The 20,384-nt window shown below is 53.0% G+C and overlaps 1 protein-coding gene across 2 annotated transcripts in view; it reads right to left on the bottom strand.

The window, feature by feature from the left end:
- Window positions 1–20,384, bottom strand: part of LOC138566825 (diamine acetyltransferase 1-like) — a 355,000-nt gene that overhangs the window by 260,954 nt on the left and 73,662 nt on the right. The window contains exon 1 of one of the 2 annotated variants that reach the window (XM_069644511.1): window positions 1,208–1,293. The exons of the other annotated variant lie outside the window; for it this stretch is intronic. The gene's annotated coding sequence lies outside the window, so the exon portion shown is untranslated. Of the gene's footprint in view, window positions 1–1,207; window positions 1,294–20,384 lie in introns of those variants that run through there. 2 annotated transcript variants of the gene reach the window in all.

Here is a 20,384-nt window from a genome sequence, read left to right as displayed (position 1 = left end):
CATACCATAAAACATAGCAGCACCTTACCTAGCATAAGTATATAGCAGAGTATACATCCACATAGCACATTGCTAGGCAATCCATACCATAAAAGACATAGCAGCACATTACCTAGCATAAGTGTATAGCAGAGTATACATACACACATAGCATATTGCTAGGCAATCCATACCATACAACACAGCAGCACCTTACCTAGCATAAGTATATAGCAGAGATACATCCACATAGCACATTGCTAGGCAATCCATACCATAAAACATAGCAGCACCTTACCTAGCATAAGTATATAGCAGAGTATACATCCACATAGCACATTGCTAGGCAATCCATACCATAAAAACATAGCAGCACCTTACCTAGCATAAGTATATAGCAGAGTATACATCCACATAGCACATTGCTAGGCAATCCATACCATAAAACATAGCATCACCTTACCTAGCATAAGTATATAGCAGAGTATACATACGTACATAGCATATTGCTAGGCAATCCATACCATAAAACACAGCAGCACCTTACCTAGGATAAGTATATAGCAGAGTATACATACGTACATAGCAGATTGCTAGGCAATCCATACCATAAAAAACATAGCAGCACCTTGCCCACCATAAGTATATAGCAGAGAATACATACATGCATAGCACGTCAGTAAGGTGGAGTAGTAAAAACATACGGTGGCATAGGACAACATAGATATCATGGGGTGGCATAGCGGAGCATAGTGGCATAAGGCAGTAGAGCAGGACCTAGCCTCATACAAGCGCTTCCGAACATCACCTAAGCTAACACGTCATATAACATCTCATTTGTTTTAAAAAAAAATGCATACGACAATTATACATAGAGGCGACAACGTGCAGCCTGGTCTGTGTTTTAGATGTGGAGTCGGCGGTGCACATGCTCTGAGTGCAGCCGCTGCATGGATGCATGATGTGTTGTAAGAGTGTATTTGGGAAAGAGCATCTGTGATAGAGGTTCTAAGTGCACAGGACCAGCTGGTTGGGTAATTAGTCACGTTTTAATCTTCACAACTCTGTGAAATATTATATTTGTTCCAAAATGAGAATATTGTGCCGCATTCTGGCCCAGGGTGATAGTCACAACAGGGGCAGCATGTGTCATGAATTTTGTGTGAAATGGCACCAGTCGGCCAATGGTGGCGAATGAAGTTGAAGAGGAAACGAGGCCGCATCTTACCGGATAACTGCTCCCTGTGCCCGGATAGACGCGCTCTTATCTTGGGGAGTCCCCGAATGACATCCTTCAGAGAGCACGAGTATAATGTATAATGTACATGCAAACGTTCTTAGACCACACCTTGTTCTCTTTGAAATCATGAATGTGTTTGTTTATGGGTAGTTTATTATTCATCCAGCGCCGAGCCATGATTCTGAAGACATTTAGCTCCTTTCCTTCTTACGGAAGTGGCGCCCAGGGCAATATTTTCACGCTGCTGCTAAGTACCGCTGATGTTAACCCTCTCATCTCTCAAACAAGTCCATTTGCCTTTAAACTGAATAGTACGCGAGACACTTTTCTTGGACACACGCGGAAAAATGGTGCCTGTTTAAGGCGTTTGGGGGACTAACAATAGCAGCTCACCATAGCCTGTCGGGCCAGCTCTAAAAGCGCCAGTTGGCAATGCAGCACTGTCCATGGAGACTCAGTGCCTGTCGGGCCAGCTCTAAAAGCGCCAGTTGGCAATGCAGCACTGTCCATGGAGACTCAGTGCCTGTCGGGCCAGCTCTTAAAGCGCCAGATGGCAATGCGGCACTGTCCATGGAGACTCAGTGCCTGTTGTGTCAGCTCTAAAAGCGCCAGTTGGCAATGCTGCACTGTCCATGGAGACTCAGCGCCTGTCGGGCCAGCTCTAAAAGCGCCAGTTGGCAATGCGGCACTGTCCATAGAGACTCAGCGCCTGTCGGGCCAGCTCTTAAAGCGCCAGATGGCAATGCGGCACTGTCCATGGAGACTCAGTGCCTGTCGGGCAGCTCTGAAAGTGTCAGTTGGCAATGCGGCACTGTCCATGGAGACTCAGTGCCTGTTGGGCCAGCTCTAAAAGTGCCAGTTGGCAATGCAGCACTGTCCATGGAGACTCAGTGCCTGTCGGGCCAGCTCTTGAAGTCTCAGTCGGCAATGCGGCACTGTCCATGGAGACTCAGTGCCTGTCGGGCCAGCTCTAAAAGCGCCAGTTGGCAATGCAGCACTGTCCATGGAGACTCAGTGCCTGTCGAGCAGCTCTGAAAGTGTCAGTTGGCAATGCAGCACTGTCCATGGAGACTCAGTGCCTGTTGGGCCAGCTCTAAAAGCGCCAGTTGGCAATGCAGCACTGTCCATGGAGACTCACTGCCTGTCGGGCCAGCTTTTGAAGTCTCAGTCGGCAATTTGGCACTGTCCATGGAGACTCAGTGCCTGTCGGGCCAGCTCTAAAAGCACCAGTTGGAAATGCGGCACTGTCCATGGAGACTCAGTGCCTGTCTGAACAGCTCTAAAAGTGCCAGTTGGCAATGCTGCACTGTCCATGGAGACTCAGTGCCTGTCGGGCCAGCTCTTAAAGCGGCAGTTGGCAATGCGCCACTGTCCATGGAGACTCAGTGCCTGTTGGGCCAGCTCTAAAAGCGCCAGTTGGCAATGCGGCACTGTCCATGGAGACTCAGTGCCTGACTCAGTGCTTGTCGGGCCAGCTCTAAAAACGCCAGTTGGCAATGCGGCACTGTCCATGGAGACTCAGTGCCTGTGGGGCCAGCTCTAAAAGCAGGAAGACTCAGTGCCTGTCGGACCAGCTCTAAAAGCGGCAGTTGGCAATGCGGCACTGTCCATGGTGAGATTCATTCCATGTTGGGCCAGCTCTAAAAGCACCAGTTGAACATGCAGCACTGTCCATGGAGACTCAGCGCCTGTCGGGCCAGCTCTTAAAGCTCCAGTTGGATATGCAGCACTGTCCATGGAGACTTAGTGCCTGTTGGGCCAGCTCTTAAAGCACCGGTTGGCAATGCGGCATTGTCCATGGAGAGACTCAGTGCCTGTCGGGCCAGCTCCTGAAGTGTTGGTTGGCAATGCAGCACTGACCATGGAGACTCTGTGCCTGTCGGGCCAGCTGTTAAAGTGCCAGTTGGCAATGCGAACTGTCCCTGGAGAGAGCTCTTAAAGCACACGTTGGCAATGCTGCACTGTCCATGGAGAGACTCAGTTCCTGTCGGCCCAGCTCTTGAAGCGCCAGTTGGCAATTCTGCACTATCCATAGAGATTCAGCGCCTGTCAGGCCAGTTCTTAAAGCGCCAGTTGGCAATGCTGCACTGTCCATGTAGACTCAGTGCCTGTCGGGGCAGCTCTTAAAGCGTCCGTTGGCAATGCGGCACTGTCCATGGAGAGACTCGGCACCTGTTGGGCTAGCGGTTAAAGCACCAGTTGGAAATGCGGCACTGTCCATGGAGACTCCCTGCCTGTCGGACCAGCTCTTAAAGCGCCAGTTGGCAATGCAGCACTGTCCATGGAGACTCAGTCCTGTCGAGCCAGCTCTTAAAGCGCCAGATGGCAATGCGGCACTGTCCATGGAGACTCAGTGCCTGTCGGGCAGCTCTGAAAGTGTCAGATGGCAATGCGGCACTGTCCATGGAGACTCAGTGCCTGTCGGGCAGCTCTGAAAGTGTCAGTTGGCAATGCAGCACTGTCCATGGTGACTCAGTGCCTGTCGGGCAGCTCTGAAAGTGTCAGTTGGCAATGCAGCACTGTCCATGGAGACTCAGTGCCTGTTGGGTCAGCTCTAAAAGTGCCAGTTGGCAATGCAGCACTGTCCATGGAGACTCAGTGCCTGTCGGGCCAGCTCTTGAAGTCTCAGTCGGCAATGCGGCACTGTCCATGGAGACTCAGTGCCTGTCGGGCCAGCTCTAAAAGCGCCAGTTGGCAATGCAGCACTGTCCATGGAGACTCAGTGCCTGTCGGGCAGCTCTGAAAGTGTCAGTTGGCAATGCGGCACTGTCCATGGAGACTCACTGCCTGTCGGGCCAGCTCTTGAAGTCTCAGTCGGCAATGTGGCACTGTCCATGGAGACTCAGTGCCTGTCGGGCCAGCTCTAAAAGCACCAGTTGGAAATGCGGCACTGTCCATGGAGACTCTGTGCCTGTCTGAACAGCTCTAAAAGTGCCAGTTGGCAATGCTGCACTGTTCATGGAGACTCAGTGCCTGTCGGGCCAGCTCTTAAAGCGGCAATTGGCAATGCGCCACTGTCCATGGAGACTCAGTGCCTGTTGGGCCAGCTCTAAAAGCGCCAGTTGGCAATGCAGCACTGTCCATGGAGACTCAGTGCCTGACTCAGTGCCTGTCGGGCCAGCTCTAAAAACGCCAGTTGGCAATGCGGCACTGTCCATGGAGACTCAGTGCCTGTGGGGCCAGCTCTAAAAGCAGGAAGACTCAGTGCCTGTCGGACCAGCTCTAAAAGCGGCAGTTGGCAATGCGGCACTGTCCATGGTGAGATTCATTCCATGTTGGGCCAGCTCTAAAAGCACCAGTTGAACATGCAGCACTGTCCATAGAGACTCAGCGCCTGTCGGGCCAGCTCTTAAAGCTCCAGTTGGCAATGCAGCACTGTCCATGGAGACTTAGTGCCTGTTGGGCCAGCTCTTAAAGCACCGGTTGGCAATGCAGTATTGTCCATGGAGAGACTCAGCGCCTGTCGGGCCAGCTCTTGAAGTGTTGGTTGGCAATGCAGCACTGACCATGGAGACTCTGTGCCTGTCGGGCCAGCTGTTAAAGTGCCAGTTGGAAATGCGAACTGTCCCTGGAGAGAGCTCTTAAAGCACAAGTTGGCAATGCTGCACTGTCCATGGAGAGACTCAGTTCCTGTCGGGCCAGCTCTTGAAGCGCCAGTTGGCAATTCTGCACTGTCCATAGAGATTCAGCGCCTGTCAGGCCAGTTTTTAAAGCGCCAGTTGGCAATGCTGCACTGTCCATGTAGACTCAGTGCCTGTCGGGGCAGCTCTTAAAGCGTCAGTTGGCAATGCGGCACTGTCCATGGAGAGACTCTGCACCTGTTGGGCTAGCGGTTAAAGCACCAGTTGGAAATGCGGCACTGTCCATGGAGACTCCCTGCCTGTCGGACCAGCTCTTAAAGCGCCAGTTGGCAATGCTGCACTGTCCATGGAGACTCAGTGCCTGTCGGGGCAGCTCTTAAAAGCACCAGTTGGCAATGCTGCACTGTCCATGGAGAGACTCAGTGCCTGTTGGGCCAGCTCTTAAAGCGCCAGTTGGCAATGCGGCACTGTCCATGGAGAGACTCAGTGCCTGTTGGGCCAGCTCCTAAAGCGCCGGTTGGCAATGCGGCACTGTCCATGGAGACTCAGCGCCTGTCGGGCCAGCTCTTAAAGCGCCAGTTGGCAATGCAGCACTGTCCATGGAGACTCAGTGCCTGTCGGGCAGCTCTGAAAGTGTCAGTTGGCAATGCGGCACTGTCCATGGAGACTCAGTGCCTGTTGGGCCAGCTCTAAAAGCGCCAGTTGGCAATGCAGCACTGTCCATGGAGACTCACTGCCTGTCGGGCCAGCTCTTGAAGTCTCAGTCGGCAATGTGGCACTGTCCATGGAGACTCAGTGCCTGTCGGGCCAGCTCTAAAAGCACCAGTTGGAAATGCGGCACTGTCCATGGAGACTCTGTGCCTGTCTGAACAGCTCTAAAAGTGCCAGTTGGCAATGCTGCACTGTCCATGGAGACTCAGTGCCTGTCGGGCCAGCTCTTAAAGCGGCAATTGGCAATGCGCCACTGTCCATGGAGACTCAGTGCCTGTTGGGCCAGCTCTAAAAGCGCCAGTTGGCAATGCAGCACTGTCCATGGAGACTCAGTGCCTGACTCAGTGCCTGTCGGGCCAGCTCTAAAAACGCCAGTTGGCAATGCGGCACTGTCCATGGAGACTCAGTGCCTGTGGGGCCAGCTCTAAAAGCAGGAAGACTCAGTGCCTGTCGGACCAGCTCTAAAAGCGGCAGTTGGCAATGCGGCACTGTCCATGGTGAGATTCATTCCATGTTGGGCCAGCTCTAAAAGCACCAGTTGAACATGCAGCACTGTCCATAGAGAATCAGCGCCTGTCGGGCCAGCTCTTAAAGCTCCAGTTGGCAATGCAGCACTGTCCATGGAGACTTAGTGCCTGTTGGGCCAGCTCTTAAAGCACCGGTTGGCAATGCAGCATTGTCCATGGAGAGACTCAGCGCCTGTCGGGCCAGCTCTTGAAGTGTTGGTTGGCAATGCAGCACTGACCATGGAGACTCTGTGCCTGTCGGGCCAGCTGTTAAAGTGCCAGTTGGCAATGCGAACTGTCCCTGGAGAGAGCTCTTAAAGCACAAGTTGGCAATGCTGCACTGTCCATGGAGAGACTCAGTTCCTGTCGGGCCAGCTCTTGAAGCGCCAGTTGGCAATTCTGCACTGTCCATAGAGATTCAGCGCCTGTCAGGCCAGTTCTTAAAGCGCCAGTTGGCAATGCTGCACTGTCCATGTAGACTCAGTGCCTGTCGGGGCAGCTCTTAAAGCGTCAGTTGGCAATGCGGCACTGTCCATGGAGAGACTCTGCACCTGTTGGGCTAGCGGTTAAAGCACCAGTTGGAAATGCGGCACTGTCCATGGAGACTCCCTGCCTGTCGGACCAGCTCTTAAAGCGCCAGTTGGCAATGCTGCACTGTCCATGGAGACTCAGTGCCTGTCGGGGCAGCTCTTAAAAGCACCAGTTGGCAATGCTGCACTGTCCATGGAGAGACTCAGTGCCTGTTGGGCCAGCTCTTAAAGCGCCAGTTGGCAATGCGGCACTGTCCATGGAGAGACTCAGTGCCTGTTGGGCCAGCTCCTAAAGCGCCGGTTGGCAATGCGGCACTGTCCATGGAGACTCAGCGCCTGTCGGGCCAGCTCTTAAAGCACCAGTTGGCAATGCAGCACTGTCCATGGAGCCTCAGTGCCATTCGAGCCAGCTCTTAAAGCACCAGTTGGCAATGCTGCACTGTCCATGGAGAGGCTCAGTGCCTGTCGGACCAGTTCTTGAAGTGTCGGTTGGCAATGCAGCACTGTCCATGGAGACGCTGTGCCTGTCTGGCCAGCTCTCAAAGCACCAGTTGGCAATGCAGCACTGTCCATGGAGACTCAGTGCCTGTCGGGCCAGCTCTAAAAACGCCAGTTGGCAATGCGGCACTGTCCATGGAGACTCAGGGCCTGTGTTGCCAGCTCTAAAAGCAGGAAGACTCAGTGCCTGTCGGACCAGTTCTAAAAGCGGCAGTTGGCAATGCGGCACTGTCCATGGGGAGATTAATTCCATGTCGGGCCAGCTCTAAAAGCGCCAGTTGAACATGCAGCACTGTCCATGGAGACTCAGCGCCTGTCGGGCCAGCTCTTAAAGAGCCGGTTTGCAATGTGGCTCTGTCCATGGTGAGACTCAGCGCCTGTTGGGCCAGCTCTTAAAGCACCGGTTGGCAATGCGCATTGTCCATGGAGAGACTCAGCGCCTGTTGGGCCAGCTCTTAAAGCGCCGGTTGGCAATGTTGCACTGTCCATGGAGAGATTCAGTGCCTGTTGGGCCAGCTCTTGAAGTGTTGGTTGGCAATGCAGCACTGACCATGGAGACTCTGTGCCTGTCGGGCCAGCTCTTAAAGTGCCAGTTGGCAATGTGAACTGTCCCTGGAGAGAGCTCTTAAAGCACAAGTTGGCAATGCTGCACTGTCCATGGAGAGACTCAGTCCCTTTCGGGCCAGCTCTTGAAGCGCAAGTTGGCAATTCTGCACTGTCCATGGAGATTCAGCACCTGTCAGGCCAGTTCTCAAAGCGCCAGTTGGCAATGCTGCACTGTCCATGTAGACTCAGTGCCTGTCGGGGCAGCTCTTAAAGCGTCCGTTGGCAATGCGGCACTGTCCATGGAGAGACTCGGCGCCTGTTGGGCTAGCTTTTAAAGCACCAGTTGGCAATGCGGCACTGTCCATGGAGACTCCCTACCTGTCGGGCCAGCTCTTAAAGCGCCATTTGGCAATGTGAACTGTCCCTGGAGAGAGCTCTTAAAGCACAAGTTGGCAATGCTGCACTGTCCATGGAGAGACTGAGTCCCTTTCGGGCCAGCTCTTGAAGCGCCAGTTGGCAATTCTGCACTGTCCATGGAGATTCAGCACCTGTCAGGCCAGTTCTTGAAGCGCCAGTTGGCAATGCTGCACTGTCCATGTAGACTCAGTGCCTGTCGGGGCAACTCTTAAAGCGTCCGTTGGCAATGCGGCACTGTCCATGGAGAGACTCGGCGCCTGTTGGGCTAGCTTTTAAAGCACCAGTTGGCAATGCGGCACTGTCCATGGAGACTCCCTACCTGTCGGGCCAGCTCTTAAAGCGCCATTTGGCAATGCTGCACTGTCCATGGAGACTCAGTGCCATTCGAGCCAGCTCTTAAAGCACCAGTTGGCAATGCTGCACTGTCCATGGAGAGACTCAGTGCCTGTCGGACCAGTTCTTGAAGTGTCGGTTGGCAATGCAGCACTGTCCATGGAGACGCTGGCCAGCTCTCAAAGCACCAGTTGGCAATGCAGCACTGTCCATGGAGACTCAGTGCCTGTCGGGCCAGCTCTTAGAGCACCAGTTGGCAATGCTACACTGTCCATGGAGGGACTCAGTGCCTGTTGGGCCAGCTCTTGAACTGTCGGTTGGCAGTGCTGCACTGTCCATGGAGACTCAGTGCCTTTCGGGCCAGCTCTTAAAGCGCCAGTTGGCAATGCTGCACTGTCCATGGAGACTCAGTGCCTGTCGGGGCAGCTCTTAAAGCGTCAGTTGGCAATGCAGCACTGTCCATGGAGACTCAGTGCCTGTCGGGCCAGCTGTTAAAGCACCAGTTTGCAATGCTACACTGTCCATGGAGGGACTCAGTGCCTGTCAGGCCACCTCTTGAACCGTCGGTTGGCAGTGCTGCACTGTCCATGGAGACTCAGTGCCTGTCAGGCCAGCTCTTAAAGTGCCAGTTGGCAATGCTGCACTGTCCATGGAGACTCAGTGCCTGTCAAGGCAGCTCTTAAGTGCCTGTCGGGCAGCTCTTAAAGCACTTGTTGGCAATGTTACACTATCCATGGAGGGACTCAGTGCCTGTCGGGCCAGCTCTTGAACCGTCGGTTGGCAGTGCTTCATTGTCCATGGAGACTCAGTGCCCGTCGGGCCAGTTCTTAAAGCACCAGTTGGCAATGCGGCACTGTCCATGGAGACTCAGGGCCTTTGTGGCCAGCTCTAAAAGCAGGAAGACTCAGTGCCTGTCGGACAGTTCTAAAAGCGGCAGTTGGCAATGCGGCACTGTCCATGGTGAGATTAATTCCATGTCGGGCCAGCTCTAAAAGCGCCAGTTGAACATGCAGCACTGTCCATGGAGACTCAGCGCCTGCCGGGCCAGCTCTTAAAGAGCCGGTTTGCAATGCGGCTCTGTCCATGGTGAGACTCAGCGCCTGTGGGTCCAGCTCTTAAAGCTCCAGTTGGCAATGCAGCACTGTCCATGGAGACTCAGCGCCTGTTGGGCCAGCTCTTAAAGCACCGGTTGGCAATGCGCATTGTCCATGGAGAGACTCAGCGCCTGTTGGGCCAGCTTTTAAAGCGCCGGTTGGCAATGTTGCACTCTCCATGGAGAGATTCAGTGCCTGTTGGGCCAGCTCTTGAAGTGTTGGTTGGCAATGCAGCACTGACCATGGAGACTGTGCCTGTCGGGCCAGCTCTTAAAGTGCCAGTTGGCAATGTGAACTGTCCCTGGAGAGAGCTCTTAAAGCACAAGTTGGCAATGCTGCACTGTCCATGGAGAGACTCAGTCCCTTTCGGGCCAGCTCTTGAAGCGCCAGTTGGCAATTCTGCACTGTCCATGGAGATTCAGCACCTGTCAGGCTAGTTCTTAAAGTGCCAGTTGGCAATGCTGCACTGTCCATGTAGACTCAGTGCCTGTCGGGGCAGCTCTTAAAGCGTCCGTTGGCAATGCGGCACTGTCCATGGAGAGACTCGGCGCCTGTTGGGCTAGCTTTTAAAGCACCAGTTGGCAATGCGGCACTGTCCATGGAGACTCCCTACCTGTCGGGCCAGCTCTTAAAGCGCCATTTCGCAATGTGAACTGTCCCTGGAGAGAGCTCTTAAAGCACAAGTTGGCAATGCTGCACTGTTCATGGAGCGACTCAGTCCCTTTCGGGCCAGCTCTTGAAGCGCCAGTTGGCAATTCTGCACTGTCCATGGAGATTCAGCACCTGTCAGGCCAGTTCTTAAAGCGCCAGATGGCAATGCTGCACTGTCCATGTAGACTCAGTGCCTGTCGGGGCAGCTCTTAAAGCGTCCGTTGGCAATGCGGCACTGTCCATGGAGAGACTCGGCTCCTGTTGGGCTAGCTTTTAAAGCACCAGTTGGCAATGCGGCACTGTCCATGGAGACTCCCTACCTGTCGGGCCAGCTCTTAAAGCGCCATTTGGCAATGCTGCACTGTCCATGGAGACTCGGTGCCTGTCGAGGCAGCTCTTAAAAGCACCAGTTGGCAATGCTGCACTGTCCATGGAGAGACTCAGTGCCTGTTGGGCCAGCTCTTAAAGCGCCAGTTGGCAATGCGGCACTGTCCATGGAGAGACTCAGTGCCTGTTGGACCAGCTCCTAAAGCGCCGGTTGGCAATGCGGCACTGTCCATGGAGACTCAGCGTCTGTCGGGCCAGCTCTTAAAGCACCAGTTGGCAATGCAGCACTGTCCATGGAGACTCAGTGCCATTCGAGCCAGCTCTTAAAGCACCAGTTGGCAATGCTGCAGTGTCCATGGAGAGACTCAGTGCCTGTCAGACCAGTTCTTGAAGTGTCGGTTGGCAATGCAGCACTGTCCATGGAGACGCTGGCCAGCTCCCAAAGCACCAGTTGGCAATGCAGCGCTGTCCATGGAGACTCAGTGCCTGTCGGGCCAGCTCTTAGAGCACCAGTTGGCAATGCTACACTGTCCATGAAGGGACTCAGTGCCTGTTGGGCCAGCTCTTGAACCGTCGGTTGGCAGTGCTGCACTGTCCATGGAGACTCAGTGCCTTTCGGGCCAGCTCTTAAAGCGCCAGTTGGCAATGCTGCACTGTCCATGGAGACTCAGTGCCTGTCGGGGCAGGTCTTAAAGCGTCAGTTGGCAATGCAGCACTGTCCATGGAGACTCAGTGCCTGTCGGGCCAGCTGTAAAAGCACCAGTTTGCAATGCTACACTGTCCATGGAGGGACTCAGTGCCTGTCAGGCCACCTCTTGAACCGTCGGTTGGCAGTGCTGCACTGTCCATGGAGACTCAGTGCCTGTCAGGCCAGATCTTAAAGTGCCAGTTGGCAATGCTGCACTGTCCATGGAGACTCAGTGCCTGTCAAGGCAGCTCTTAAGTGCCTGTCGGGCAGCTCTTAAAGCACTTGTTGGCAATGCTACACTATCCATAGAGGGACTCAGTGCCTGTCGGGCCAGCTCTTGAACCGTCGGTTGGCAGTGCTGCATTGTCCATGGAGACTCAGTGCCCGTCGGGCCAGTTCTTAATGCGGCAGTTGACAATGCGGCACTGTCCATGGAGACTCAGCGCCTATCGGGCCAGCTCTTAAAGCGCCAGTTGGCAATGCTGCACTGTCCATGGAGAGACTCAGTGCCTGTCGGGCCAGCTCTTGAAGTGTCAGTTGGCAATGCTGCACTGTCCATGGAGACTCAGTGCCTGTCGGACCAGCTTTTAAAGCGCCATTTGGCAATGCTGCACTGTCCATGGAGACTCAGGGCCTGTCGGGCAAAGCTCTTAAAGCGCCAGTTGGCAATGCAGCACTGTCCATGGAGACTCACTGCCTGTCGGGCCAGCTCTTAAAGTGCCAGTTGGCAATGCTGCAATGTCCATGGAGACTCAGCACCTGTCAGGCCAGCTCTTAAAGTGCCAGTTGGCAATGCGGCACTGTCCATGGAGACTCAGTACCTGTTGGGGCAGCTCTTAAAGTGTCAGCTGGCAATGCTGCACTGTCTATGGAGACTCAGTGCCTGTCGGGCCAGCTCTTGAAGTGTCAGTCGGCAATGGTGCACTGCCCATGGAAACTCAGTGCCTGTCGGGGCAGCTCTTAAAAGCACCAGTTGGCAATGCTGCACTGTCCATGGAAACTCAGTGCCTGTCGGGCCAGCTTTTAAAGCGCCAACTGGCAATGCAACACTGTCCATGGAGAGACTCAGTGCCTGTTGGGCCAGCTCTTAAAGCACCAGTTGGCAATGCGGCACTGTCCATGGAGACTCAGCGCCTGTCGGGCCAGCTCTTAAAGCACCAGCTGGCAAAGCAGCACTGTCCATGGAGAGACTCAGTGCCTGTCGGGCCAGCTTTTAAAGTGCCAGCTGGCAATGCAGCACTGTCCATGGAGAGACTCAGTGCCTGTTGGGCAAGCTCTTAAAGCGCCAGTTGGCAATGCGGCACTGTCCATGGAGACTCAGCGCCTGTCGGGCCAGCTCTTAAAGCACCAGTTGGCAATGCTGCACTGTCCATGGAGAGACTCAGTGCCTGTCGGGCCAGTTCTTGAAGTGTCAGTTGGCAATGCAGCACTGTCCATGGAGACGCTGTGCCTGTCGGGCCAGCTCTTAAAGCAACAGTTGGCAATGCAGCACTGTCCATGGAGACTCAGTGCCTGTCGGGCCAGCTCTTAAAGCACCAGTTGACAATGCTACACTGTCCATGGAGGGACTCAGTGCCTGTCGGGCCAGCTCTTGAACCGTCAGTTGGCAGTGCTGCACTGTCCATGGAGACTCAGTGCCTGTCGGGACAGCTCTTAAGTGCCTGTCGGGCAGCTCTTAAAGTACCAGTTGGCAATGCTACACTGTCCATGGAGGGACTCAGTGCCTGTCGGGCCAGCTCTTGAAGTGTCTGTTGGCAATGCTGCACTGTCCATGGAGACTCAGTGCCTGTCGGACCAGCTCTTAAAGCGCCAGTTGGCAATGCTGCACTGTCCATGGAGACTCAGTGCCTGTCGGGCAAAGCTCTTAAAGCGCCAGTTGGCAATGCTGCACTGTCCATGGAGACTCACTTCCTGTCGGGCAGCTCTTAAAGCGTCAGTTGGCAATGCAGCACTGTCCATGGAGAGACTCACTGCCTGTCGGGTCAGCTCTTAAAGCGCCAGTTGGCAATGCGGCACTGTCCATGGAGACTCACTGCCTGTCGGGCCAGCTCTTAAAGTGCCAGTTGGCAATGCTGCATTGTCCATGGAGACTCAGCACCTGTCAGGCCAGCTCTTAGAGTGCCAGTTGGCAATGCGGCACTGTCCATGGAGACTCAGCGCCTGTTGTGGCAGCTCTTAAAGTGTCGGCTGGCAATGCTGCACTGTCCATGGAGACTCAGTGCCTGTCGGGTCAGCTCTTGAAGTGTCAGTCGGCAATGGTGCACTGCCCATGGAAACTCAGTGCCTGTTGGGGCAGCTCTTAAAAGCACCAGTTGGCAATGATGCACTGTCCATGGAGAGACTCAGTGCCTGTCGGGCCAGCTTTTAAAGCGCCAGCTGGCAATGCAGCACTGTCCATGGAGAGACTCAGTGCCTGTTGGGCCAGCTCTTAAAGCGCCAGTTGGCAATGCGGCACTGTCCATAGAGACTCAGCGCCTGTCGGGCCAGCTCTTAAAGCACCAGCTGGCAATGCAGCACTGTCCATGGAGAGACTCAGTGCCTGTCGGGCCAGCTATTAAAGCGCCAGCTGGCAATGCAGCACTGTCCATGGAGAGACTCAGTGCCTGTCGGGGCAGCTCTTAAAAGCACCAGTTGGCAATGCTGCACTGTCCCTGGAGAGACTCAGTGCCTGTCGGGCCAGCTTTTAAAGCACCAGCTGGCAATGCAGCACTGTCCATGGAGAGACTCAGTGCGTGTCGGGGCAGCTCTTAAAAGCACCAGTTGGCAATGCTGCACTGTCCATGGAGAGACTCAGTGCCTGTCGGGCCAGCTTTTAAAGCGCCAGCTGGCAATGCAGCACTGTCCATGGAGAGACTCAGTGCCTGTTGGGCCAGCTCTTAAAGCGCCAGTTGGCCATGCGGCACTGTCCATGGAGACTCAGCGCCTGTCGGGCCAGCTTTTAAAGCATCGGTTGGCAATGCTGCACTGTCCATGGAGAGACTCAGTGCCTGTCGGGCCAGTTCTTGAAGTGTCAGTTGGCAATGCAGCACTGTCCATGGAGACGCTGTGCCTGTCGGGCCAGCTCTTAAAGCAACAGTTGACAATGCTACACTGTCCATGCAGGGACTCAGTGCCTGTCGGGCCAGCTCTTAAAGCGCCAGTTGGCAATGCTGCACTGTCCATGGAGACTCAGTGCCTGTCGGGACAGCTCTTAAGTGCCTGTCGGGCAGCTCTTAAAGCACCAGTTGGCAATGCTACACTGTCCATGGAGGGACTCAGTGCCTGTCGGGCCAGCTCTTGTACCGTCGGTTGGCAGTGCTGTACTGTCCATGGAGACTCAGTGCGTGTCGGGCCAGTTCTTAAAGCGCCAGTTGGCAATGCGGCACTGTCCATGGAGACCCAGCACCTATCGGGCCAGCTCTTAAAGCGCCAGTTGACAACGCTGCACTGTCCATGGAGAGACTCAGTGCCTGTCGGGCCAGCACTTAAAGCGCCAGTTGGCAATGCTGCTTTGTCCATGGAGAGACTCAGTCCTATCGGGCCAGCTCTTGAAGTGTTGGTTGGCAATGCTGCACTGTCAATGGAGACTCAGTGCCTGTCGGACCAGCTCTTAAAGCGCCAGTTGGCAATGCTGCACTGTCCATGGAGACTCAGTGCCTGTCGGGCAAAACTCTTAAAGCACCGGTTGGCAATGCTGCACTTCCATGGAGACTCAGTGCCTGTCGGGGCAGCTCTTAAAGCGTCAGTTGGCAATGCAGCACTGTCCATGGAGAGACTCAGCGCCTGTCGGGCCAGTTCTTAAAGCGCCAGTTGGCAATGCGGCACTGTCCATGGAGACTCAGTGCCTGTCGGGCAGCTCTTAAATTGTCATTTGGCAATGCTGCACTGTCCGTGGAGAGACTCAGTACCTGTCGGGCCAGCTCTTAAATTGTCAGTTGGCAATGCTACACTGTCCGTGGAGAGACTCAGTGCCTGTTGGGCCAGCTCTTGAAGTGTCGGTTGGCAATGCTGCACTGTCCTTGGAGACTCAGTGCCTGTCGGGCCAGCTCTTAAAGCACCAGTTGGCAATGTGGCACTGTCCATGGAGACTCAGCGCCTGTCGGACAGCTCTGAAAGTGTCAGTTGGCAATGCTGCACTGTCCATGGAGAGACTCAGTGCCTGTTGGGCCAGCTCTTGAAGTGTCAGTCGGAAATGCTGCACTGCCCATGGAGAATTGGTGCCTGTCAGGCCAGCTCTTAAAGCGCCAGTTGGCAATGCTGCACTGTCCATAGAGACTTAGTGCCTGTCAGGCCAGCTCTTAAAGCGCCAGTTGGCAATGCGGCACTGTCCATGGAGACTCAGTGCCTGTCGGAGCAGCTCTTAAATTGTCAGTTGGCAATGCTGCACTGTCCGTGGAGAGACTCAGTGCCTGTCGGGCCAGCTCTTGAAGTGTCGGTTGGCAATGCTGCACTGTCCATGGAGACTCAGTGCCTGTCGGGCCAGCTCTTCAAGTCTCGGTCGGCAATGCTGCACTGCCCATGGAGACTCAGTGCCTGTCGGGCAGCTCTTAAAGTGTCAGTTGGCAATGCTGCACTGTTCTTGAAGAGTATCAGTGCCTGTCGGGGTTGAGTCTCCATGGGGTTGAGTGATGAAGGTGGGTGCTAGATGAGTTTGAATGGTGAGGTAGTATATGCGTGGCGTTGAGTGGTGGGTACACACAGGTGAGGTAGGCTGAACCTTGAAGCGATCATCATGGTTTAATGGTGATTCTCCTGCAGGCGGTCTCTGCTTACAGGACCTCAGTCTTTACTGGGGAACATCAAATAGCTTCCATGTGCTATACAAGACCCAAAACAGAGCCTAACAGGGTTTGGAAAAAGGGTTTCACTCATTCTAATGTGAGGCAACACTCTGGACTGCTCATGACACTTTGGTGACTGGCAGCAAAATGGGAAGAACATGAATGTTGGCGCTGCTGAAGACAGTCCTCTATACTAGGGAAATGATAGCATTTGCTCATGATCACACACTTTGGTTAAACGGTGAAGCTGGGATTTTAACCCACCCCTACAGATTGAGCAATTGAATGCATACTTTCTAAGCTTGCACGTACAACATCTACAGAATACTGTCTTATATAGCAGTGCTCTCGGGTTTCCCGCGGCATGACGTGTGAGATAGCCATCCAGACCTGAAAAAACTGTAAGAGCCAGAATCCAAGGGGGAAAACACATCTGGGTGACCTCACGCGTGGCCACAGGAAACTTGAGAAGTCTGATAGTTTACTTGCAAAACACACACTTCGTATGAAAGCAACTTTACAATGTGCATTCTCAGACAAACATGTCAACCCAGCTGGTCCGACAGGCACTGAGTCTCCAAGACAAACATGTTCAGTTCAAAAGAATGGAAAACAAAAAGTACCAAAATGCAAAATAACGCAAACCGTATTTTTTTTTCTTATTACACCACTGTACTTTAATCACTTTGAAAAACACTAAAAAAATGAGTCTTAAAGTCACTTGCATAAATATTACATTTGTGACAAAACTTCAGCTTACTGTTGTTTATCCGTACATAGGAATCGCTTTTTTGTATGTTATTCATAGACACCATGAGCAATCTTGAAAAGGGAGTCTTCTCTTCTTTTGCAAATGTTTGGTCATTCGGCACTGAGAGGACCCTTGTTGCTAGGTAACAATCTGTGAGGGGTCGTTGCAAACGAAGACTGCACTCAGAGCAAGACAAAAAGTAAAGGGTTATTTGCAGGTCGTTACAGGGCTGCCAGCAGCCCAGGACGCTCTGTAGCCATGACGTAATGAGCACAGCGGCTACGCAAACAAGCGGACATAAACCTTCACAAGCAACATCAAAATATTATAAACGACTTTGGTCAAAAACAAGCCGAATGTCGCTTACAATAAGCAGACCTTTTAACAAGGAAACTGACGACTTTATAGCTACAGTTCTGGAGCTATAAAGTCGGCAGTTTCTTCTAGGAGCATTGCCAGCCCCCAATCCGTGCCTACATCTGCCGGGATACGCTGCGTTTCTGATGACCGCCCCCAGTGTCAGTTCCCAGCATTCGATACCACCCTGGATTCCCACGCCTCACCTCTTAAGCCTTTACCCCAACGCCCATGTATTTATTTTTTGATATGTTGTTATTTCTTTTCTCATTAAAATCACTGCATACCCTGTGGTAGGTAACTCCTGTGGTTGGGACATCCCGTGTGGCGGGATACAAAGCACGCGACAGAGTTACATCACTCTGCCGCGTGCGCAACTTAAAGGGAACACCACACTCCTCCTTTTTCATAACAAATAAATAACATTTTCGCAGTAACTACCACCCACTCAAACTTCTCCTAGCCTCTTGAAAAGCTGGCATTTCTGGTCACCTTTTCTGTCCCATAAGAAGCCATCACCATCGACCGCTTCACAGCGACCACATCCATAGGGCTCGACTCATACGTTAGTGACATTTTCCTTGGGGGATGTCCATTCTTTACAATCACCTCATCTCCTGGGGCCAACTGCTACTGCTGAAGCCCCCTTCTCATGCTCTCGCTCTCATTTCAACACCTCCTCTGTTCTTCCACCTGAGCATTGTCAATAACACCAGGCTACCTGTCTTTTGCATTGGATAGCAAGCGCCATTGGCACCTCCTGAACCTGGTTTCCGCGGGGGCCACCCCAGTCGAGCAGTGCAGAGTCGATTGATACTCCTAAAGGAACAGTTCCCTGCAAAGGCACTGACCCAGTCCGTGGGCGATTCTGAACACTTTGTTGAGTATTCTCATAAATCGCATCACCTCGCCATTCGCACAAGGCCACACCAGGGTGATTTTCCTGTGGTGAACACCATGTTCTTTCAGGAAATCAGCTAAACTCTTGCCTTGGAAAGGCAGTCCATTGTCTGAGCACAAAGTCTGCGGGAGGCTATGGGTCACAAAGATTTTGTCAAATGCCACCGCCACATCATCTAACGCCACTGACTCCACAAATTCCACTTCTGGGTACCTAGACCACTGGTCTACCATCACCAGGAAACGAACATTTCTTCCCGTGGATCCAAAGTCAGAGTTTACTGCCTCCCATGGCTGTGTTCCTTGAGGCATTGACTCAATTGGGGGTCCTTCTGCACTCGGGATGCCATCTGGCACCATACACAGTTGTCATGCCGTTTGCAAGGAGATTCCCTTGGAGTCTGAGAAGCCAATGGCAACTCTGCCGCCATTGATTGTTCCACTTTTTTCCCCATTTCCTGTTGCTACGCTCTAGTATTTTCCCAGCCTCTTCCTGGTTTCGCTCTTAACCACGCCTCTTTGTTTTGCCCGGCGCGTTGCAACTGAAGCTTTCACGCTCCATTTCGCAAGCGCTCGCTCTCCAGTTCCTTGCTCGCTTCTGGCCGGTCTTTTGCCGGTTCTACTCCCTTTCTGCCTTCTTTCTTAGCTTTTCTCTATCAGGTGCCCTTTCCCTCCTTGGTCCTATGCTATTTCCTCGTCTCCACGCGTCCTAGCGTTCTGTAGTATTTTTTCTCCCTTCGTCTATATGCTCTTTGCCTCCACTCCCGTTCCCTCTCTCCTCGTCCTGTTTTTTTTTGTTTTTTCCCGGTGCCTCGGTCCTCCTCTTTTGTGCTTACCTTCTTCCGTGCTTACCTGTTTCCTTACCCTTTCTTTACGGGTCTATTATCCTTCCTCCGTTCTGACCTCTTACTTTCTCTCTCCTTCTTCCTTTTCGGTCTCCGCTTCCATTCTTCCTCTTCCCGGTCTACCGCCGCTCTTCCGGCATTCCACTCTTACCTTTTCCCCTCCCAGCTAGGCATTCACGTGATCCTCTGCGGTCTCTGCGATCCTCTGCAACCCGGAACATCCTCTCCTTCGGATACCTGGAAAAGCAACTTGTCTGGTTAACCTTGCTCCACAACAAGATCGAAATACAAAAGAGAGTTTTTTTTTAGCATACGCTTTTTTCCTCTCCTACGGCTTCTGCGGAAAGGGTGTCCCTTGTTTCCCTGGTTTACTAGGGGGAACAGGGTGGTTTCTAACCGCGGAAGACCATATCTCTTCTCAAAAAAGAAATCCACAAGAAAAAAGGGGCGAAGACGCGAGGAGTCTACAGAAGAATCAGGTGAGGAGGAGTGGGTTCTGCATAAAGACAATTCTGGTTGCAACGAATTAAGTGATCAGCCTGACATTCATGATAGATTGCAATGCCCAAATGATCCTACAATGGCTACAGCTGAACAGATACAGGAGTTGCTAACTGCGGTACATAATCTCACACAGGAACTACAAACTGTCAAGGTAGAGAACGCGGCCCTAAAGCAACGCATTGATAACCAAGAAAGAGCACGTGCAGAATTACCCCCTATGCCTTTGGCATCGGGTAAATACGACGGCTCTCCACAGAAGTTCAAAGAATTCATGGAGGCATGTATAATACATTTTACTTTCAGACCCCAGACATATGCCTCCGATAATGCCTGCATAGGGTTTCTCATTTCCAACCTTACTCGAAATGCACTGGCATGGGCTACCCCATTAGTAACCAGTGCTAACCCACTGCTGCAAGACTATAGTGGTTTTACGGCACAATTTAAAGAAGCCTTTGAGAGACAAGAAACAGCCTTGATAGCCAGTGAGCAGTTGCTTGACATCCGTCAGGGTATCCCAGATTTGCTATCCTACATTTCCCGTTTTAAGAGGGTCGCCGCTGATACCGGGTGGCAAGAGGCGGCTCAATACACCATTTTCCGTCGTGGCCTCAGAGAAGAACTGAAAGACGAATTGGCACGCCTGCCCAGACCTGCAACCTTGTCGGAATTGTGGTCTACCGTTCTCCAATTGGATTTCCGCCTTTCCGAGAGACGTTCAGAAAAACGAAGAGGTCGATTCACACCTATTTCCTCCAAGCCTTGTCTACCCACTGCCTCCTCCACCCATCAAACCAAGGATGAACCCATGCAGATAGGTACCACCCGGGGGCCCCTTTCGTCTGATGAACGAAGGAGAAGAAAGGACAATAATTTGTGTCTGTATTGTGGTTTTAACCAGCACCTGTTACGTGACTGTCCAGAATTACCTCCACGACGGTCGGGAAACGCCCCACCTCGGAATGAGTGGGGACAAGTTACCGAGGGGGATTTCCTGGTCCCTGCGTCTCAATGTCGATAACATCCATCTCATCCACAGAGGACACCGTCTCATGGTTCTGGCAGTCCAGCTCACCCTTCATCAAAGAACTTATGATGTCCTAGCTTTACTGGACTGCGGTGCAGCAGGATGTTTTATGGACATCATGTGGGCAAACCAATCTGGC

The sequence above is a fragment of the Ambystoma mexicanum genome, chromosome 1p (genome assembly GCF_040938575.1).
Source record: "Ambystoma mexicanum isolate Mex_15411 chromosome 1p, UKY_AmexF1_1, whole genome shotgun sequence".
NCBI classification, from domain to species: Eukaryota; Metazoa; Chordata; class Amphibia; order Caudata; family Ambystomatidae; genus Ambystoma; species Ambystoma mexicanum.
This window is presented reverse-complemented; position numbering and strand designations above follow the sequence as displayed.